At 35.4% G+C, this 7,720-nt stretch overlaps 1 long non-coding RNA gene across 17 annotated transcripts; it reads right to left on the reverse strand.

Moving 5' to 3' along the window:
* Positions 1–3,491: 3,491 nt before the first annotated feature.
* LOC110908011 lies at positions 3,492–7,096 on the reverse strand. 17 transcript variants are annotated; one of them, XR_002574117.2, is made up of 13 exons: positions 6,649–7,096; positions 6,382–6,551; positions 6,152–6,217; positions 5,932–6,007; positions 5,733–5,777; positions 5,605–5,655; positions 5,476–5,521; positions 5,337–5,392; positions 5,141–5,189; positions 4,938–5,061; positions 4,439–4,509; positions 3,799–4,166; positions 3,492–3,698 (listed from the first exon to the last, which is right to left on the reverse strand). It is a non-coding gene; the product is annotated as an uncharacterized LOC110908011 (long non-coding RNA). The 17 variants fall into 17 exon arrangements; XR_002574115.2 differs by lacking the exon at positions 5,932–6,007; XR_002574113.2 differs by lacking the exon at positions 5,932–6,007 and having other exon boundaries at positions 6,370–6,551.
* Positions 7,097–7,720: the final 624 nt, after the last annotated feature.

The raw sequence follows: 7,720 nt of genomic DNA on the forward strand, positions 1-7,720 counted from the left end.
TTTTTCGGTACCGAATCGGTACCGACTTTTAGCATTTTTGGTACCGGTCCGGTACGCTATCGGTTCGGTACCGGTTTTTACCCTCAAGGGGTACCGTACCGGTACCGAACCGTACCGAACCGTACCGAACCTGGTATATCCGGTACCGGTACTCACTTTTGGAGATTTTTGGTACCGGTTCTTTCGGGTACCGGACGGTACCGAGCTTATTCCTATTGATAAGGCTACAAAATTAATTCTGCTATGTCAAGAATTCATTTTCTCGTTGTCCGACATCGGTGGGCAAAAACAAACTTCAAATAACATTTCACTATAAAACCCAAGGTGAATCCACAAGAACAAGTAATAAAACTTCATTTGCATATTTGCCTTTATAGTTAAAATAAAATATGTTGCATTTTAGGTTTGTTTTAAGTAGTAAAGTGGCTTGTTCTTGGTTTCGGTTGAGCTGAGCTGGCTTCGATTTTTACCGAGCTATGCTTTACTTAGCAGTTTAGCTTGATTTTCAATTCGAACCTCTCTAAGACAGCTTTGTTTGGATTTGAATCGAGCTTGAGTTGACCGTACGTGGCTCAACTCGGCTTGTTTGCAACCCCAGGTCTATATTTAGATGTTCCTTATCTTAATTGATTATTTGATTCTAACTAGTTGTTTACCATGCGCGCGCGTTGCGGCGCGCTAAACCAAATCGTTTTATAAGAATGACAAAACATGTCAAATAACAAAAAGTAACTCAAACTAAAACGCCACGTATTTTCGGTACCGGTTCGGCACCGGTATTCACCGATTTTTACCCTCAAATACAACCCCCGCCCAAGGGGCCACGCCGAAACCCAAGCCCACCCGGGGTGGTGACTTGGGCGTTTGTACCCAACCCACGACACAACCCCCGCCCCATACCCCATATTCTAATATTTCCTAAATCTTTTTTTAAACACATAGCCGTTGACCAACAGCTAGCCTAAACGGCTACTTGTCTTGGCCAATGAGATCCCGCAATGTCATCTTCATAGCCCCGCTCAACGCCCGGGCTGAAACCCCCGCCCAAGGGGCCACGCCGAAACCCAACCCACCCGGGGTGGTGAATTGGGCATTTGTACCCAACCCACGCCACAACCCCCGCCCCATACCCCATACCCCATATTCTAATATTTCCTGAATCTTTTTTTAAACACATAGCTGTTGGCAAACGGCTAGCCCAAACGGCTACTTGTCTTGGCCAATGAGATCCAACCATGTCATTTTGATAGCCCCGCCCAACGCTCGGGCTGAAACCCCCGCCCAAGGGGCCACGCCGAAACCCAAGCTCACCCGGGGTGGTGACTTGGGCGTTTGTACCCAACCCACGACACAACCCGCCCCATACCACATATTCTAATATTTCATAGATTTTTTTAAACACATAGTCGTTGGCAAACGGCTAGCCCAAACGGCTACTTGTCTTGGCCAATGAGATCACGCCATGTCATCTTGATAGCCCCGCCCAACGCCCGGGCTGAAACCCCCGCCTAAGGGGCCACGCCGAAACCTAAGCCCACCTGAGGTGGTGATTTGGGCGTTTATACCCAACCCACGTCACAATTCCCGCCCCATACTCCATATGATCACTGTTCATTCCATTCGATTTTTATTAGTATATAATGTCACATAGTTGATGTAGTAAACATGTGTAAACTATAGCCACAACTACCCTTATAACATGGAATTCCATTTTATTTTTTGGCTCGTTGACTTGAGGGTCATCAAGTTAAAATTTTGTTCCACTGGCTGAAGTGTCGTCAAGTTAAAAGTTATTTTTTTAGCCCATTGGCTAACTAAAAATTAAGTTGTGAGTTGGCTTAACCTAAGAGTAATCGAAAAGTCAGTTGCGAGTTGACTCGAGTTGGCTTAACCCAAGAGTAACCGAAATTCAGTTGCGAGCTTACTCAACCTCCTACTAAAACGCAACAGAAAAAATAAATTAAAAGATTACTAAATCACATTAAAATAAATTAACTATGATTTAACCACCGGTTTAGCTTAAATTAAATAACAATAACCGTACCATGATTGCTAACCCACGATGGGTTATGGTTATGATTAACACTGTTGGATCAACTGAACTCATGGGTAACCGACTTTGCACACCAGGTATAATATATCGCAGACATGCTTCAACATAATGTATATTATGTATAAAATAATAAACATAATAAACTTTTGTAAAATAATATACCAATAAAAAATTACATAAATACTATACAGTATATCACGATATGATTGATAAAATAATAGAAAATGAGTATAGCGTGGTAAATTTTCGCCGCTCCATCGCACGGTTTCCTACTATCTAACAAATACATGATAAAAACACGTGTAATTTAAGATACCTAACATTATTTTTTTTCCAGTTTCTAGGCCTGCTCCAACTACTGATGTGTCATTCAAAAAGGAGAAGATAGTAGAAACTCATCCTCCAAAATATGCAACAATCAAATTGGAAGAGATACAAGAAATTCCGGGGATTCGTCTTCATGATAAATGGTGGTGAGACGTGTAATATCTTTGAGATGCATAAGGCATATGACTAAATTGATCTTATCATGATGCAAAGTAGTTCATACTTGAGCTTTTAATTTTCAACTTTTACGCTTAATACTTATTTTTCCTTATTTGTCTGTTACTTTATTGGATCAATGATTTCTTGAAGTACTTGATAACTTAAATACTAAATCTATTACTAGACATGTATGACGCTTATGACGTTGATGCTACAAAATAATATTATACCACTAAGAAAACTATCAGAAATGAGTACCATAATGCAAAGTGTAGCCCCCGATGCATCGTGCGGGCCCCCTACTAGTATATATATACTAAACTAGGTTATCACCCCGGAAATGCTTCCCAGGCTGGAGAAAGTTATTAATATACTTATTATTTATAAGCAATACATACTTAAAATGATACAAAATATATGAAATATTAATGTGTTGGCTATGGAGTTATAAAGTTGCTCTGCAATCTAAACAATTATCTATCCAAAAGAGTGTATTCTTTCTCGTTCAAACTTCGCTTACTAAATGTAGTCTTTTTTCAACGTGAGCCGGGTTTTTTTTAAAAGGCCAACATAATATCATTAGAAATCTTGCGAGTAGCAAGCACCAATTGTATAGAATCCTCAAAAAAAAAAACATATTACAGTACATGGAGGCAATCCATTAGCCATAGTAAAATACAAACCCAAAATAAAGCGCCAAGTCACAGCCAAAAAACTATTACAACTTATTTCGATCTATTTTTTTTACCCAACGGATTGCATATTCCTGCATTTATTAATTCAACTTCTCCTTGCCCGAACCAAAATGACCATCACTTGACAACGTTTTGACATATTACAAACCCGACATAGACAGGCTACTAATTATATGGGTCGCTTAGCATTACCAATAACCCCCTTAGTCTAAGCAACAACTTTTGTTGATCAAAATATTTTGTACAAATCCAAAAAATAGCTCAACAGTACAAACTCATTATGATCACTTATTGATAAGAAAGCTCAAGCGTCAACCTATACCACAAGTCTATCTAGAAAATTTTTACATTTGTACCCATCATTTAGACATATCGATACATAAACTTGTTACATAATGAATGAAGATCCTCACCATAAATCGCCCAGATAGCTTTTCGCCTCTTAGTGGTTATTAGCATGGTTCCTATAACATCATATTAAAAACAACTCAGTTAACCCAAATAAAGTTAAGAAAAAGTAAATTCTGCAAGAAATTTAAGGAGCAAAAAAAAAGGCTAACCGACCTAAACAGAGTGTCTTGGCATACTCTGTCTTGGCATACTCTGAACAAACTTCACCACTTCTATCATAAGATTGACTATTCTTTGAACAAACTTTACCACATCTGTCATAAGATTCACTCAATAACCCAACTGTCCGAGAAGTGCATCTACATCATTGATACTAACTGCAAAAGGTCATAGCATAAAGTTTTCCATCAACCTGGTATCAGCCTGGTTTCGGTAAATGAGCTATAGAACATACATGTCAAAGTTAAATGCTTGTAAAATATTCTTGTAGGAGTTGGAATAAATAATCAACAATCAACAATTAACTAATTAACATTTTGTCACAGCTAGTAGACAAATAATCCTTCAGGCGAAAGTCCACCCTGTAATAGTAAAAAAAAATAGAAGTCAACTACATTTAGGCAAAAGTCCACCCTATAATAGTTAAAAAAAATATAAGTCAACTACACTCATAAGTTGATGAAGATTCTAAAGATTCCTATGTTAGTATGTTTTGACTATATTGAAGTGTATTCCTATATTTGACGAATAGTCAAAGAATTTTCTTTAACTATATGAAAGTCAAATGCTGCAATTTCATGGAATGGAGGATTTAGTAAATCATTGCATTTATGAAAGATGAAAATATTCTTACGTTTTTAATAACATCAAGCATAACCAAAGTGGCTTCATTGACGCCCATAAAAAATTGATTTGTATCCCAACCTGTTATAACTCAAGAACATATTGTCAAAGCTTGAACAACCACACCAACATAGTTTAAAATATAATTAAAGCATAAGTAGCTCCAAAGTCCAAACATAGTTGTCAATAGCGAGTGTAGCGATCGCTATAGCGCGCTACGTAGCGTATAGGTCTAGGCTCGCTATTAGGGTTGTAGCGATAGATAGCGATAATAGTGACATTTTATTTAGTTTTTTTTTTTGTTTTTTATATAAATAGAAATTAAATATAGCTATAAAAAAGCTGGATTTTAGGTTTCTGTTAAATATAAATCTAAAATAGAGTGTATATACCAGTGTATTTTGATATAATATACATATAAAAAAATTTTAAAAAAAAATTCTAGTGTAATTCTATTTATAAAATAGCACCCGCTATTTATCGCTATTCGCTATGTAGCATATATGTACCTTATCACTATTTGTCGCTATTCGCCATTAACAATTATGGCTCCAAATCATACCGACTTGAGGGTTGGCATCGATATTTCCTACCAAACCATTGATTCTTGCTGTTTCAAGCTCATGATGGCAACTAAAAGAAAACAGCCGCGTTAAAATCAAACAGTCAACTTATAATTTGATATAAAATACGACACGTATAAAGCACATACCTGTGCTCGGATAAAGTAGCATGGTTACATTCAATATTCATGAATTCTCCTGCAGTGATAAATGCAAATCAAAAAAGGTTTAAATTTGTTTATATTATCAATTTTTAATACTCTTGCAAGTTGTTCAAAACTTCAATTACATTACAATATTCCATTTTATTTTGAACGGGTTCTTGATAAATATTGAAAATATTACCTATAAGTCAATACTTGCGTAAGAAATTCGCTGGAGTGGCGGCATCCGAGTCATATCTAACAACATTATATGTGAAGCCATGAGTAAGATTAAAAGATTATTCGACGAGTCATTTGCTTAGAAAGTAGATAATGCTTACTGGTGCTTCGTTGATTCTTGAGGCTTAGCCTCAATAAGAAACGTTCCTGGAACATAAGAGAAATAAAAGTTAATATGTGTGTGCATGTGTATTTTATTTCTGTACATATATTATGAAAACAAAAGTTACCATTGAATCCGATTTTCTTTTTATAAGCTGCAATAGCTTCAAAAAGCGTGCCTGTAAAAGAAGCAAAAACGGATCCCGCGTGGATTAGAGATTTTGTGCATCCTAATCTGTAACAAAGCAAATCTGACCTAAAGGCTAAATCGAACCGAAATCAATCCTCCAACTACATGATCCTATAAATCAAACAAACTCAATCAACAAAAAACACAAAATTCTAGCAGTAAGGATAGTAAGCAGGCTTGACATGCAAAGGGTGTAGATTTTATTTGTATTAGTTTATTGCAAACTACAATAGTTCTTGTTAACTTGAATAAGATCATTATTTACCCAAATGAGAGAAAAAAAATATGAACACCCTGCAGGACCCCAAGACTTGGTCGAGGATCACATATTAGCCCTAAAACTATACATAAAAAAAATAAAAAAAATTAAGTGATGACACTTTATTAGCATGTAAAAAAAGGCTAATTAAGTAAGGTTTCTTCATAGACCCTGCTTTAAAATCAAACAGTCAACTTATAATTTGATATAAAATACACATAAATACCTATTTGCGGCCAAAGTCAATTCCTACAACATTCTTCCAGTTCTGGATGTTATCGTCATGGAAAACCTAGCATAAGCTGAAAAATGAGTTTTGTATCATCTGATATGATTAAAATTCGTCATATCACTTAAGAATGACTATATTATAGAGAGGAAAAGTAGTTGTTCACAAAGTCGAGATACAAATCAATATGGAAAAGAAAACAAAAAGAAGATAACCGTCCTCCAGACCCTATAATCCCATTTGAGCGACTCTTCGTTCCCTGATTCGACATTTGCGTTCTCCTTCCTCCAGATCTTAAAATTTCTTCACAAAAAATCGTCAAACGTGGAAGTGTGTAGATCGATAGATGAGATATATCAGAATCACCATGGCCGAGCCACCACTAACATGTATCTAACTACACATGGGAATTTTAAAGATTTAACACCCACCAAGAAGTACGACCCCCTTTTTGTGAAATCCAATTAGAATAGAAAGATGAGAGAGAGAAATACCTGACTGCTAATCGAAGAACACCAATGATTTACTAATCCAAAAACATCAACGGTTTAATGAATTAACTCCACGAAGAAACCATTTTCGCCGTCATCATTTTCTCTTCAGATCTGAAAAAACGGACAAATGATAAACTGGAAAAAGGTTAAGATTAGCACTTACATCTGATCGATGAATAAGGATTCATTTGCATCTTGTCTTGCATCTTCAGATATGTCATTAACATCAAACCCTAACATCCATGGCACCTGTGTTGAATCTGAATTGGAATCGAATAAATGATGCGTCTAAATCGTTGTACAATAAAAATCATAGAGGAATGAAACTAAAAACATAACTTCTATTGGATGATTATAGAGTCTAGATAGTTGAAGAATGAAAAAGAAGACAAAGAAGAGCAGAGTATGGAGAGAGAGTAGGGGAACGGCGTGAAAGGAAATTAGGGTTTGCAAAGTTATATAGTGGATCCGTTTTAATCATATGGTGACCCGAATTCACATGCTCCGCGTCCCATATCACGACCCGAGAAGTTTCCCGCCAAAACGAATTGTGAGAACCTCTAAAAACATGCCACATCAGCCCAAATCTTTATGTTTATTATATATAATAGATAATAGATAATAGATAATAGATAATAGATGTGTTATATTTTCATTAAGCATTATGATGGTTCATTAAAAGTTAGTTAACCATTTATAGTTATACTTTGATCACTTGTATATTCATATTTACAATTAAGTTTCGAGAAAAAAATTATATTAAGACATAGATAAAAATAAGCACATTGTAATGACATACTTTAGATTTTATAAAACATCACATTTTAAGTTATAAGCGGAAACAATATATAAAAATAAATGTATATAAAAAATTCTTATAATCAATTAAATTAATTATGTTATTGCTTATACTACCTCATTTTCAGGATATATAAATAATAATAAAAATATGTTACCGTTTATCCTAATTATTTTCAGTATATAAATATATTATACGTCATCACAGTACAAAACGTATTTGACATTTCAACCTTTTTTTCCCTTAACTTTTCCTTTTACCATAACTGAAATA

The sequence above is a fragment of the Helianthus annuus genome, chromosome 8 (assembly GCF_002127325.2).
Source record: "Helianthus annuus cultivar XRQ/B chromosome 8, HanXRQr2.0-SUNRISE, whole genome shotgun sequence".
NCBI lineage: Eukaryota > Viridiplantae > Streptophyta > Magnoliopsida > Asterales > Asteraceae > Helianthus > Helianthus annuus.